The sequence below is a fragment of the Pistacia vera genome, unplaced genomic scaffold (genome assembly GCF_008641045.1).
Source record: "Pistacia vera cultivar Batoury unplaced genomic scaffold, PisVer_v2 Contig475, whole genome shotgun sequence".
NCBI lineage: Eukaryota > Viridiplantae > Streptophyta > Magnoliopsida > Sapindales > Anacardiaceae > Pistacia > Pistacia vera.
This window is the reverse complement of record NW_022196307.1, coordinates 288,636-304,840: the sequence shown is the minus strand read 5'-3', so window position 1 is coordinate 304,840 and position 16,205 is coordinate 288,636. Positions and strand designations below refer to the sequence as shown.

Sequence of the window (16,205 nt, the reverse complement as noted above, 5' to 3'; positions counted from 1 at the left end):
CCTCGGCCCCTATACCTAACTAGCTAGTACTGTTCACCCTTTATAACTCACTGTCCAGGGGAACTCTCAAGCTGTTGCCCATGACTCTTCTTTTCTCAATTTCATAAAGTTTTCAGGGAATGGGTTTATTACTCATCAAATTAATGCAGAACGTGACTGTATGTTAGCGAAGTACTGGTAACATTAATGCAACAGTAAGTTTAAGTGTACCAGTGCTGGTCTGATCTCCAAAGATAAAATAATAGGGGGCAAATTGTCACCATAGTTCTGGGAAACCAAAGAACTGGTGATCATAGAGCACTAAAGCAACTGAAGAAAAACGAAAAAGAAAAATAATAGGGGGCAAATTGCCGCCATAGTTGCCAAGCTTCTTTGACTGATGTCTGGTAATTAAAGAACCATGCTGCTGGTAGTTTCATGACGATAAATAAAAGTTTTTGGTATAATTAGATTAAATATTTATCAATATGAGATATATTCAAACTTCTAAATCTCATCCATGGGAAATGGTCGGATCTATACTCAATTAGTTAGGCCCGTCTAGTTGGATTGTAACGTGATTGAAAAAGCTACGTAACTAGTGATTCCCTGATGAGATTGAAAGGTACAAGATGGGGAGGGTCGGTAGGGATAGCCTGGAAAAAGAAAGAAATGTGTACGAACTCAGAGATAAAGTGATGGAGAACAGATCACAGTTTGGCGATTAGACATAACAAGCTGCTAAGTGCGGAGCTGATATCAATTGTCAGAGAGAGAGAGAGAGAGAGAGACAGGCCTACAACGTCGTACACAAAATTAGAGACCCACTACCACCACAATCAGTCAACCTTGACCCTCATCACCATGCTTATAAACATCATCCCCTTCGCCTTTTTGTTTTCTTACTGTTTGTCCTCTAACTTCTGGGTTCCCATCTATCATGAATATGACTATGACTCCCTCTCTATTTGATCAAATTCCAGAGCTGGCAAAATAATGAATATTAAACTCGCCATTTGCTATATATACTAGAGATATATAAGGGTGTGTTTGGTTTATTATTTCATACTCTATTATTAAAATATTTGATTGTTTAATTATTTAGGAAATATTATTGTATTTTTTTAATTACTTTAGACCATTTAAGTTTATTAATTTCATAAATACCCTTAGAAAAAAAAAGTTTAAAAATTAACAAAAAAATCTCTACTCATCCATAGTTGTCAGATTCTAACAACCATCATCGGTGGTAGCCGAAATCTGTCACAATGGCCTACAAACAACCGAAACTGGCCGGTAATTCACCGATCTGGCATTTTTCACAGTGGATCTGGTCGAAAAATGCTAGATCTGGTCGTCAGCGACGGCCAAAGAAATTGTCGTCGCTGACTGCCAGATCAACGCACGTCCGGCCAGATCCGACTGGTCTACATCATAATGCCAGATTTTGGCAGTGGTGGCCGGATCTGGCACTGTGGGTGGGTGGGGGTGTTTTTTTCATTTTACAAAAATTTTATATTTTTGGGTGTTTAGTTAAATTAGCAAACCTAGAGTGTTTTTTTGTTAAATTTTAAATTTTACCTCTTAATAATCACCTTATTCAACTATCCAATATTATTTCTAAAATCTTATCAAAAATAACAAACCAAATGGACCCTAAGTAACCCGTACTACATGCATTATGATATATATGACTGGTTTTATTTATGACAATTAATTATTAATTAGGATATATATGACTCCAAGTTCATAAAGTTTATCCTCTATAATATGTTAACTCTTCTGAAATAATATCATATTATTTAGTATCATAAAATAGTATTTAAAAAAAAAATTAAACACCCATCAAGTATTTGTAAAAGATTTAATTGCTTGATTTATATATATAGACTAAAATAAAATAAAACCTCAAACTTATTTCTCTATCTTGGACTTATACCAAAATTAAAATAGGACCTCATCACTTTCAAAATACTCACGTTCATTCATTTTTAAACGTTTCTAGGTTTTAGATCATATACAAATCAATTTAAATGGATTATTTTACAATTATAACAATTTTCAATCAATCTTTAAAATAAAAATGTCGACTATAATTATTTCACCAATTTGAATCCAACTATGCAAAGACGTTCTCATAACATAAGTAAAACTGCAAAACAAGAAATTAAATAAAAGAATAAGAGTATAAAAGATATTAAAAAAAAAATTACCAAAACGTTGTCCTTCATAACCACAGCAAAACATTCTCAAAACGTGGTTAAAAAAAAAATATAAAATAGCAGCAAAAACGCCGTCGTGGGGATCGAACCACGACCACGTGGTTAAAAGCCACGCGCTCTACCACTGAGCTAAGACGGCGCTGATGGCAGGTGTTTCGCCTTATTGCATAATTTATTTATTACACATGCTAAAAATTTCAAATTCACAATTGAAAATGCCGAAATGGTAATAGTAATACCATCAACTATGCTGCAATAATTTTATTATTTATCAATAAAACAGACAACATTACTTGCAAAAACCAATAACTAAGAATTCCCATACATGAATACATCACAAATTAATAACAAGGTGGAAGGACATCTTGATTTTAATTTATCATTTCAAAGATCGATCACGCTGTTTTCACTTGAATGCATGATGTAGTAAAGAGAGAATTGGTATATTAATTAGTGAACTGTAAACCTACATATATCTTAAACTCAAATTGCACAAGCACTCGCACAAGCTTGCAAATAACATATGATGTACTTCAAGGTACAACAAGAGTTGAATAACAATATAATATATATCAACCAAGGGGTCTAATATTGAACTCTCAACAGTAAAGACTATGAAAGGATCCATATGGTATATGAGTGTCCTTATTGTTGAGTTAGGGTAGCTTGATTCTTGAATCGCCTATTGTTAGGACCAAAAAATAATCATGGCCCAAATAGGCCTAAAGACGAAGACACCTCCAACAAAGATGAAAGTCAGGCCTAATTTCGATGGGGCCCAAATCAGAGTTCTGTAGATGAGGCACGTTTGGTATGCGTTCCCAGCTCCTCACCATTGTGACCCAAGCCTCTAGATCCTGGAACGCCTTATGGGCTTACGACAAATCGGAGGCCACATCCCTTACGAAACGCCAGTACTACTTGGAACTCTACTAAGGAAGTTATTACTATCTCAATTCCTCTAAGGTCCGTCCTAGGCACGCTAGGACATCCCTTCCCGCTGAGATAAGAGAGTCAAAGGCTCCATTCTTTGGGAGGACCATTACTGCAAGGACTCCAGTCCCAATAGGATTCGAAGACCATGTAATCACTATTTAAACAGAGGTTAGCTCGCTCACAAAGGACAAAGACATTACACCTTCAAACCTTGGAGTTCCCACTTGAAAAAATCGCATTATAGTTGTAGTCACAGTCCCGACTAGACTTCCAGTAGCTTTTGCTCTCTCTAAACCTCACTAAACTAGCCTCACTCAGCCTTGCTAACTTGAGGGTCGGAGTGCCTACGGCAAACAGCACCCTGGTGTTTTCCGTTTGCTTCATGCTGGTTTCTACATGTGCAGGTGAAGTAGATCGTTAGTGCCTCAACCTCACAAGATCAGTCCTTCTTTCTGCGAAGGTAGATTTTGCTATCTACAGTTTAGTGCCCACCGTGGGGCCTCTGGCAATCATTCGTTTATAAAACCTGCTGCGTAAAGAAATTATATATGCTGAAACTTCTGATAACACCAATCCTGGCCCGAGGGTTAGACTAGAGGCTCTAACCGCCCTCATGCAACAACACTCAGATAAGGTGGCTACATAGAAGCTGAGAACACTGTCATTCAGATCAAGAACGTCTCTATCAAGGCCGAAAACCAGTCTCTAAAAGAGAAGGTAAGTCATTTATGATCTTGAGCTTCTGCCTTGTCAGGTACAACCCAATCAGTTTTGCGCCTCCATTCTGTCTATGTAACCTCTCCAAACTCTAGAGCAAAACCAACGATCTGAGATAAGGTTGCGCCCTTTATGGTTGTCATTAATTGACGATTCAGCTCTGACTACCAAGACGGGGGGCCAATAGAAACTCTCGGTCAATCTCATTATGGGAGCGAGATCAAGGTGTCCAAGTGACAGAAAGCCCGTTACAACAAGAGCACCCATCCTCACCATCATGTCTCACATTCAGTCAACCATCCCTACCCAAATCCCACTCAGTTCGACTCACCTCGAGGGTCGAACGGTCTCCCACTCCTTCAAACCACCTCGCTCGAGTCCATCCATCCCAACGGACTGAGCGAATCCCAAACCCCCTTTTATAATCCATGTGGGGCGAAACACTTGATCGGTCACAAGAGGAGTCATCCAACTAGAGGGAATGAATTGGGATCCAGGCCACTGAACACACGACGGAATGGTCCATCACGTATACCACGTGGATTGACCCAACAAAACGCAACGAGTGTGAATCATATGGCCAACCAAATCAATCAGGACTAGAGGTGGAAACAAATGGGTGGGTTAGATAGGTCAACCCTAACCCGGCCCGCAATGAAACGGGTTGAACCCGAACCGCCAATATGGCGGTCGGGTTGAACCCAACCCGACAGCAAACCCCTGGGCGGGCTGAGTTGCAAAATGGCAACTCGTAACCCGACGAGTTGCTGTTTGTCTCTTTAAAAAAAACAGTCAACCCGGCGGGTTGGCTTGTTGTCAACCGTCGGGTTGACCCGTGGGTGGGCCGGAAAAAAATAAAAATAAAATAAAAAAATTTATTTATTTTTCAAATTACCCATTTACCCTTGAAATATAGCCGTTGGAGGGGTCTTTTTGTCATTTTTCCTTTCCTTTTTTTTTTATAAATTCGCCCTAAACTCTCACATTTTTCTCACACTCAAATTCTCTCATTTTTCATATCTGTAATCTAATCTCTCAATTATTCATTATTCTCTTAATTTCTTTGTTATCAATTTGTTTGTTTTAAATTTTATTAGTTTTGCAATTTTTAATTCATATTTCCAATTTCCAAATTCCAAATTCCAATTTCCATATTCCGATTCCTTCTTTAATTTTATTTATTCTACATCAATTTTTTTTTTAACTACAATGGATAGATATTTCTCTCCCATCAATTACATGATGAAGGAAACTACTATCCTAGTCCTAGTCCCGCTAATTTTATAACAAAATGTAAGAGGAGATTCAAATAGTCCCGCTTTTCCATTCTCAGAATCCAATACACCTCAAAATATGCCCCGATTCCAACAGCTCCCGGTGGTTCTATAAGTCGTCTCGTAATTGTCGTGCTCGTCCAACTTCATCTCAAGCTGAGGCGGGATTATAAAATGTCGTCGGAAAGCGAAGACAGACACACATCAGACGTTTGGGCGCATTTTGACAAGTTTTAAGACAGAAAAGACGTTCAAGTCAAGAAAGCGAGATGCAATTACTGTGGAAATATTATAAAGCTGATTCAGATAATGGTACTAGTACTTTAAAAAGGCATGCTAAAAAAACATATTAATCAACATGGAATAGAAAAAGCAATCAGCACGACAATAACTAATATGGGTACTAAATAATGTTATAATTCTGATGTATAGGGAACAATTAGCTTTATATATTGCGTGTAACTGATCAACCTATTAATATGGCTGAAGATAATATTTTGAAAGATTTGTTCAAAATTCATTTTTTCCAAGATTTAAAAGTATTCTAAAACTGCAATTAGAAATGATTTAATAAAATTGTTTAGAAAAATGAAATTAGAATTAAAAAAATAAATAAAATACTTGTCATGTTAGTGGCTCTAAATGCCGATATTTGGGAGTGGTAGAGTAAACAAGATTATATTTGTGTGACTAGCATTATTTTGATAATGAATGTAAATTAAATAAATCTTATTATGATTAGATTATGGATGGTGATCATAGTGGTGAACAAATTTATAATAAAATTGTTAAAGTTTTAGAAGATATGATATGTTAGTAAAGTGATAGTTTAACTTAGATAATACAAGTTCTAATAGTAATGCTATAGATTATTTTCAAAGTAATTACCTTTATATAACAATTGAAGTTTTTCACCAACTTTGTACATGCCATGTTATTAATTTAATTGTGAAAAGTGGTATGAAAACAATTAAAGAAATATAATAGAATTAGAGATTGTTTAGCTGGATACTAGTAGTAATAAAAGAAATGCTGAATTTCAAGACGCTTGTATAAAATCAAATAGTCTCCTAGAATTTTGCATTAGACATGCCTGTTAGATGGAATAGTACTTATTTAATGCTTGATTCTGTTTACCTAGCTAATATAATTAGTTATTTTGTAGCAAATAATAGGGTCATCATTATTTGGTAGAAAAGATTGGCAAATAGCTAAAGTTATTCATTCTTTTCTTAAAACTTTTTACCAATCCACTTACAACTTTCTGGTGTTTATATCTTACTGTTCATTAGTAATACAACAATTATAAAAATTCTGAATTATTTATAAAAAACAAAGACAATGTAATTTTAAATGCACCAATAAAGGCAATTGGAATTTTTTTTTTTTTAAATATTGGAAACCCATCCTTTCTTTATGTTTAGGTGTATATTTGATCCTAGAAAAATTAGCAGGTTAGAAAATGGTTTTGACAATTTATGTGAAAAATTTACAAACCGAAGTATATGCCAATCAAATAGGAGAGGTAAAAAAAATACTTTTCGAAGTAATTTCCAATATGAAAACAGGTATGGGAACCGCAAAGAGGCGAAACTCCAAGAGAAGCTGCATCAGAGAAAACAAATGAAGACTTCTACTCTTGGGGTGCACTGAATAGGCTGAAGAGGACCCGAATCCGAAGAACAACCTCCTTTCAGAAGCTCCACCACCAACAAAACTAATGTACTGTCTTCCATGCAGTCGCAGAGTAATGAGCTTCAACAATATTGGTAACCTTGAAATGTTACCAGTAGATCCACAACAGAGAGCCAACATTGATCTTCTTAGACTATTGGAAAGCTAGAAAATGTATTTTTCCGGTATTATCAAGACTTGCCTTGGATGTTTTTCGTGTTCCTGTCTCAACCTCTATCCGAACAAACATTTAGTGCAAGTGGAAGAATTTTAATGAAAGGAGGACTAAAATTTCACAAAAAATGATTGAAGTCCTCACATGTCTTGAGATTGGGAACAGTCGTGCCCAAGGTCAATACGAGGTTGTCGACGTATTTAATAGAATCATTTCAATTTTGTAATATAGATGATACGGATGATGTAGGTCTAGTGAACCCAAAAATTAGTTGTTTGTAAATTGTAACTTGTAAATTAATTGTCAATTATTGCACTTTTTCCTTACCAAGTTTTTGTCCTATTGGGTTTTTCTTGATGAGGTTTTTAACGAGGCAATAAATTATTGTAATTTCTTATTTATTTTTTAATAAATGAATAATTAATTATTCTTATATTACAATTTTAATGTATTAAAATTGAATTTATATTTGGAATGTTAACAAAAAAAAAAAAAAAAATTAATTTAATTTAATTATTGATATTTGAAAAAAAAATTAACAATTAACTAAAAACATACATTGTATTCATTTATAAATTGTTAATAATCATTTGAAAAAGTTAATTAAACATTTAAACTTAAACAAAACAAATAAAATAAAAAATAACAAAAAGAGGGTTAACCCGGCCCAACCTGTGCCTACTGGCGGGTTAAGGTTGGCGGTCCGGGTTGGGCCAGCCAATTCACCAACATGGGGCCTAACCGGCCTGCCAATGTGCGCGGGCAGGTTAGGACTGACCCGCCACTAAAAGCAACCAGCCGCGGTCGGGTCGGGGCCGGGCCGAGCTGCTTTTCCACCTCTAACAGGACGACCCTAGTGGCATCGTCTCTCATGGAGTAAATATGGCCAATAGGACTAGCCGACTAGAGGCAGTGATGAGGCGCATACCAGGAATGAATCTAACAAAAAAGAGCCAATCTAACTGCTATGTCGATTCAACCTTTGTGGATGCAATTACGCTAGTCGAGATGCCACACAAATCACCATCCCCAGCATGAAGTCCTATGACGGTACAAAAAACTAACCCAGATGACCACATAGCCTCCTACAAGCAGCGGATGTTCGCTGTCTCGATACCCCGAACACTGAAAGAAGCCGCATGTGTAAGAGTTTCGGTTTAAGCCTCTTCGGCCCGCTCTTCAGGGTACACAAACCTCCCAAACAATTCAACAACTATTTGCCAGCTCACCGACACCTGTGAGCAATTCGCCAACAACAAGAAACTCGAGAAGCTATCAGCGACCTTTACAGAGTCTACCAGAAGATAGGGGAGCACTAAGAGAGTACATTAGCAAATTCAACAAAGAAAAAAAGTCTCCATTCCCCTCATACAAACAGAGACGGCAATAGACACCTTCAGAAAAGGTCTCCTCCCAGATGGAGAACTATACAAAGACTTGACGAAGCTTGATGTAACCGAGGAAGACGCCTAGCCAAGTGTAATTCAGATAAGGTGGGAGGATGAGAGATGAACGGATGAGGTATGCTAGGTACGACGATAGTGACCGGAGGCGGAATGATAGGAGGTCAGATCCTAGAATCGAATTGAGCCACATTACCAACCCACTCACGCACTCCGAGCAAAGTCAGAAAACCGTTTGACGCCAGCTAATTAGAGCGACAACAAACCATTCGGATCGAACCGATACAAGGTTCTAGAGTACAACCTCAATGTCGAACCAGCCTAGGTCGTGGCAATCATGAAGGGATGAGACCTACGTTAAGTGGCCGAACAAGCTCAATCCCGAAGCAATGAGGGACACTACCATGTGGTGCGAATTCCACGGTGACCATGATCATAACACCGCAGACTGCATCGCCTGCGGTTGGAAGCCGCCGCACTACTGAAGAGGAGACATCTCCAAGATCTGTTGACAGATAAAGGGAAGAAAACACAATCAGCCAGAAAAGCTCGAAGGAAGCATTCTACCCCCCCCCCCCCCCCCCCCCCCCCTCTCAAACGCGGAGAACCTATACCAAGGGTTTCTGCTTCATTATCTCTGGTGGGTCGGAAATCAGTGGGGTAAGCTAATCATCGGCCAAGTGTTATGCCAGAGCCAACCACACCTTGAAGCCCAATCATCCATCCGCCCTCCCAGCCGACACACAACCAGGGTAATCAGTTCGAAGATGACGAGCTAGTACACCGAGCCTCATCACAACGCTCTAGTCATCTCTCTCCAGACGTAAACATCCTGGTCAAGAGAGTATCATAACAGGGGATCTTTAGCAAACATCTCTTCCTTTTGAAGCAGTAAAGGCCATGAGATGGATGAAACAAACATCAGCAGACGACCAACACAATATGGTAGGGTTCAGTTCCGAGCAGAAGTACACATAGGAGAATCCGCTCTGCCTGTCTACACCAGCAGATGTCAAAAGCAAACATTTTCTAGTGCTTGATTGTCCTTCACCATTACAACGTCATCCTGGGCCGACCTTGGATCCAAACATGCGAGTGTTTCATCCAACACATAAGGTTTCCAACGAGATAGGGAGTAAGAGAGATCAAGAGCGATCCTAAGGCTTTCAGAGATTGATACAAAAAGTCGTCTAAAAACAAAGGTCATGCTTCATAGCAACTATAGTCTCATCCAACCCCTCGAATGAGCCGGATCAACCATCCATAGAAGAGTTAGATGAAGTGTAGATATATCGAACAACCCCGAAAGAAAGACACAAATAGGCTTTACTCTGGCCCAAATGAGAGAGCAACTAATAGAATGTCTTAAACAAAAACAGGACTACTTCGCCTGGGCCCATGCAAACATGACAAGGAGTCTGATGATCTTTCACAATCACAAATAGAGCATTGCTCAGTTTGTTATGTGTTTAGGATGCATGTGTAGCAGACATACGAAATTTCAGCACTAGGAATCTGATAATTGAGGAACCTTAGCGGGGGCATTATGATTGAGTTGACAAGTGAGACAACTCTTTTACGGAGTCTTGATTGTTGAGAGAAAATCTCGTCCAGATACGCAAAGGCTAGCTAAGCAATTGTGCCCTCAGTACTGAATAACACGATTTTAACGCTTGAATCTTGGTTAATGTATTAATTATCCTCCCTTTTGTCGTAACATTATAGAAACTATCTCCAATGGGATAGAAAAAACAAAACAAAAAAAAAAAAAAAAAAAGTGCATAGCTGGTGCAAAAATTCACATATAGTATATTTATTTTGCAAAAGTCTAGCATTATATTATTAGGGAATGTTCTTAAAGTTACAAAATTCATGATATATAAGAACATAAATATTGATTACAAATATCTATAAAAACAGACGTAAACAATGATAATTGGTTTTGATATGGTGGTGTCATGATTTGTGAGAAAAAATTTATAGAAGATTGTTATTAACGTATTTACCTATAATATATAATTCAAGAAAATCAAATGTGGATGAAAAGGTTAATATCAACAACAACAAAGATCTCGTTTTGAGATGTATTATCGTGTTTAGAGGTAAACAACTAAACATGGATAATAAATCCTAAAAGTTTTGGTTGAATATAACAAGAGTTCACTGGATAAGATAAACTCGCAAATTAATAAGAAATAATAGATATAAATATAATAAATAAGCTACTGAGATAATGTCTAGTTAATTTTGCTTCATGCGTCCCCCATAATATAAGCATCCTCCATGCATCTAATCGGTCTATATATATATGTACTAGTGGTCTAGTCTCAAATTCCAAGACGATCCAAGTGTTGAGAAGGTTAATTGTCATGAATCCATAAAAATTATAGTTTGAATGGACAATAATATTATATATGTGACTTCACATTAAATAGTAATTCAGGGAATAATTTTGTAATTTACCAAACAACTCCTTCAAAATTATCAACAAAATTAACAAGATTATGGAGATAATATTTCTAGTTTAGTTCCAATCTTTCTCTAGTTTTTAATAGGTAGTTAATTCTATCAAACTCATAATTTTAAAATCTCAAAAATTATTTACTGATTGTAATATAAGATATATATATAATATATTTTTAAATTTGTTCACATTCCTCTCAGTCTCGACAAGAGCATACAATTGGCTATAAATATGTACTAGTGTCTAGTCTCAACAGTCATCTCATAGAATCTCAGCATTCACGTGCTGTGCTCGAAATCTAACACCACCTTCCTCTCTCTCTCTCTCTTTCTCTTGAAACAATGTCTGGTGGGGATTTTTGAAAAGAATGGTGTGACCCGCCTCATTCCAAACCCAACCAGAGAATCTTTCGAGCAAAGGAGCCCCCCTCCTGGCACCGCCACAGCACCCGGGGCTCGACCCAGGGTCTGGTTATCTCCCAAACAACCAGGAGATCCACTCTACTCTGACCTTGAACTACGACTCACCGAACTCGGCTGGTCTCGCTACCCCAACTCCACCAACCTAATCTTCTCCAATTCCAAAGTCTGAAGACAGCGCTCACCTCATATCTCTTCCAATAAAATTCGCCAACTTCAAGTCTCTCCATATGTATGACATTGTTGTCAAGAATCGCTTTCTTTGAAGTTCGTGAGCTCACCCCGTAGCATAATGCAGGTATTGTTCAAGAATAAACCAAGTTTCCATGATGCTTAGCCCGGAGGATTACTATCACCTACTTACGAAAACTTTGAAAGAGACATTGGGTTGTCTTTACAGATTTTATGTTATAATCATACAACACTACTAATCTGGTTGTCTGTGTGGGAGTTTTTGTAGCTAGCTAATTAGTTGCACCAATTTGATGTTCTGGTTTAAAGTCAGGTGTTTAACTAGAAACAAAATCGTATGAGTTGATCTTTATGCATGTTCTTTCTTATCTGACCTTTAATTAGTTGTTGCTTTTCTTCTGATTGGGTCGAATGCGTGTCCATCGATCGCGTGTAATCTCATTTCAAAGTAGTTGTTTCCCTTTATTACTCCCTCTTTAAGATATGTTGTATGATTCTTCTTAATTATCTTATAAATTCGCATGCATGCATATGAACTGCTTAAGGTAAACGTCAATTACTCATCATATGGTTTTGGTTAATATTACTTCATCCGTGATCTCTTCATCATAAGAATAAATTTAGTTTTCATGAAAATCTTTCCACACCCAGGTAAAAAATATACAAAAATACGTAATATTATATAATAAATTAAACGTATTAAGTGGGAGTAAATAGCATGAGTTACATTTTAATCCTAATTAGTTTTATAATTATATTCATTATACTATTCTTACAACCTCCAGCTAATCAGTTCATAAATGGATTACTAATAGTCTCCGATTCTGAACTGTCACATCAGTTGCTAGACTATCCTTACCCTAAATAATGTTAGTGAGTAGTGACTGAAAGAGACTTTTAGGTTTAGAGACGAAAATGCCCTTAACTTTACTCTTTCAAACCATCTCCAAATTAGAGGAAAAAAAATCTACTAATATCACTTTCACTTTTGTTCAACAAATTATAGCAAGAAAACTCCGAAACACCATAAAACTCACGTCTCCTCTCTCAGTCCCTCGTCTTCAATATACCATCACCCATCATCCATTCAGTCAAAAACCAAAAACCAACGAAACTGTACCTACAAATAACAATCTAAACATACCTTAACACTAAAAGCTTTTAGAGATAAAACAAAAACAAGCATGAATATTAAAGGATGGAGAGATCATACCTATCACATAAAACAAAATCGTTCATTGGAGGTTTGGAAATGAAAATGGGTCTTTGTAAAGAGAGTGATGGGGTTAGGTTTAGAAACACAAAGAAATTTTCAATGGAGGTAAAGAAGAGATCAGGATGGCAAGTGACGTGGAGGTGGAGAATGCGGTGGCCATGGACACTGTGAAAGGGTATAGAAGAGAGAGATAAGGCTCCTTCCCGTACAAGTAACCTTGAAAGGGCTGCTTTGCTTTTCCGTTGGGTTATTATAGAAATCTTTGTGGTCCAATGTACACTTGGAGGCCGTGGAGTGAATTACCAGTCACATCACATCCACAGTAAAAGAAATTTTGAAAATTGATTAATCGTGGGAGTAAATGTGTTAATTGAGCATTAATTTCACTCGTTATTTGTTGGAATTATTAATTAATTTCATATATTAATCAAACTTGAGTGACAACACTGAATAAGGAATTTAGCTTTTGATTCCACCGACGATTTTTAATATGATCAAAAGTTTTTATAATATAGAGTTTTTCCATAAAAATAAAATTTAATAGATTTTTTATTTTTTAAATATAAATTAAAAATTAAATTTAACTCCACCTCTTAACAAATCAAATTTTACTCTTTATTTTTTTTATTTAATAAATTATAAGTTTTACATATTTTATTATTAATCCTTTATTCTATCACGTTTCTTTCATATTTATTAAGTTTAATTTAAAGAGTCTATTGAATTTGAATATAAATTTTATTTTTTATATTTAAAAAATAATGATAATATACTCTTTAAAATAAAAAGCATTATTAGAGATGTTTTAATAATATAATACATGAATTGACGCATAATTTCAAGAGCATGCTTTAATCTATGATTAAAAGAGATGACCCTTTTTACAACGGTAATATTTTTTAAATTAAGCAGATGACAATGTTTGGTTAGTTTATAAAAAATTATTTTCGAAATATTTTATGACAAACAGTAGCATTTGGGAGGTATATTGCCGAGAATCTTAGTACTGCCGGGGGGTGGGGGTGGGGGTGGGGGGCGCTACTATTAAAACTTACTCTGGTAATACAATTTTGTTTTGTTTCCCATGTTGCCTCTAAACGGTTGAGCATTTGGTCAAAAAAACTTGATATTTGTTAACATTTACAAAACATCAAATTCACTCATGCAGACACTTTTGTCCTCGTTTTTTTAAATTTTCGGATAACATTGTCCTTGTTATTGTCATTATACCCAAAACTAGCCACCATCGTTGACCGTCGTCGAAGGTTGCCAAAAGTCATCATAATGGCGTACGACAGGTCATGCGTCGGTGAGGGTTTTTCTGACCATGGATCTATAGATCTATGATCCATGGTCGGAAAAAGTCATATCTGGCTATTTCACGGCCAAAGATGTGGCCGTGAAATGACGACTGATCTGGTCGTGAAACAGTCGACGTTTCACAACTAAAGACCTGGCCATTTCACAGGCAGATCTGTGGCACTGATAGCGGCCGCCAACAATGGCTTGGGGTAGGTAAGGGTGTTTTTTTTAAGTTTAAAATGTTTTTTGTTGCTAGAATGTTTTTGCTAAATCTGAAAAGTAAGGGTTAAAATAAATTATTCAAAAAATAATAATATAAAATATTGTTATATTAATATTTAAAAATAAGGGTAATTTAGTAATCTAAATAACATACTCATCAATTTATCCTCTCAATCAAACATATTATTCACCAATTTATTCAAACCAACCAAACATATTTTCTAAACATTCCTAGTAATCTTCAAGGTAATCTTTTATTCCATTAGTATAATATCTTTTTATAATAAAATATTATATGATCCAAACGCCCCTTAATAACATTTTTTTTCTTCATTTATGATTACTTGCCACACTTACAAGAAGCATAACAAATACTCACGTTCATTCATTTTAAACGTTTTCTAGGTTTTAGATCATATACAAATCAATTTAAATGGATTATTTTACAATTATAACAATTTCAATCAATCTTTAAAATAAAAATGTCGACTATATTATTTTCACCAATTTGAATCCAACTATTGCAAAGACGTTCTCATAACAATAAGTAAAACTGCAAAACAAGAAATTAAATAAAAGAATAAGAGTATAAAATATATTAAAAAAAAAAAATACCAAAACGTTGTCCTTCATAACCACAAGCAAAACATTCTCAAAACGTGGTTAAAAATAAAAATATAAAATAGCAGCAAAACGCCGTCTGTGGGGATCGAACCCACGACCACGTGGTTAAAAGCCACGCGCTCTACCACTGAGCTAAGACGGCCTGATGGCAGGTGTTTCGCCTTTATTGCATAATTTTATTTATTACACATGCTAAAAATTTCAAATTCACAATTGAAAATGCCGAAATGGTAATAGTAATACCATCAACTATGCATGCAATAATTTTATTATTTATCAATAAAACAGACAACATTACTTGCAAAACCATAACTAAGAAATTCCCATACATGAATTACATCACAAATTAATAACAAGGTGGAAGACATCTTGATTTTAATTTATCATTTCAAAGATCGATCACGCTGTTTTCACTTGAATGCATGATGTAGTAAAGAGAGAATTGGTATATATAATTAGTGAACTGTAAACCTACATATATCTTAAACTCAAATTGCACAAGCACTCGCACAAGCTTGCAAATAACAATTATGTACTTCAAGGTACAACAAGAGTTTGAATAACAATATATATATATCAACCAAGGGGTCTAATATTGAACCTCTCAACAGTAAAGACTATGAAAGGATCCATATGGTATATGAGTGTCCTTTATTGTTGAGTTTAGGGTAGCTTGATTCTTGAATCGCCTATTGTTAGGACCAAAAAATGTCATTGGCCCAAATAGGCCTAAAGACGAAGACACCTCCAACAAAGATGAAAGCTCAGGCCTAATTTCGATGGGGCCCAAATCAGAGTTCTGTAGATGAGGCACGTTTGGTATGCGTTCCCAGCTCCTCACCATTTGGACCCAAGCCTCTAGATCCTGGAACGCCTTATGGGCTTACGATCAACTCGGAGGCCACAGTCCCTTACGAACGCCAGTACTACTTGAACTCTACTAAGGAAGTTAATTACTATCTCAATTCCTCTAAGGTCCGTATCCTAGGCACGCTAGGACTCCCTTTCCCGCTGAGATAAGAGAGTCAAAGGCTCCATTCTTTGGGAGGACCATTACTGCAAGGACTCCCAGTCCCAATAGGATTCGAAGACCATGTAATCACTATTTAAACAGAGGTTAGCTCGCTCACAAAGGACAAAGACATTACACCTTCAAACCTTGGAGTTCCCACTTGAAAACTTCGCATTATAGTTGTAGTCACAGTCCCCGACTAGACTTCCAGTAGCTTTTGCTCTCTCTAACCCTCACTAAACTAGCCTCACTCAGCCTTGCTAACTTGAGGGTCGGAGTGCCTACGGCAAACAGCACCCTGGTGTTTTCCGTTTGCTTCATGCTTGTTTTCTTACATGTGCAGGTGAAGTAGATCGTTAGTGGCCTCAACCTCA

General features: G+C 36.4%; 2 non-coding genes across 2 annotated transcripts; both read right to left on the bottom strand.

The window, feature by feature from the left end:
- Positions 1 to 2,270: 2,270 nt before the first annotated feature.
- TRNAK-UUU lies at positions 2,271 to 2,340 on the bottom strand. Its single transcript has one exon. It is a non-coding gene; the product is annotated as a tRNA-Lys (tRNA).
- Positions 2,341 to 14,889: 12,549 nt separating this feature from the next.
- On the bottom strand, positions 14,890 to 14,961 carry TRNAK-UUU. The gene has a single exon. It is a non-coding gene; the product is annotated as a tRNA-Lys (tRNA).
- Positions 14,962 to 16,205: the final 1,244 nt, after the last annotated feature.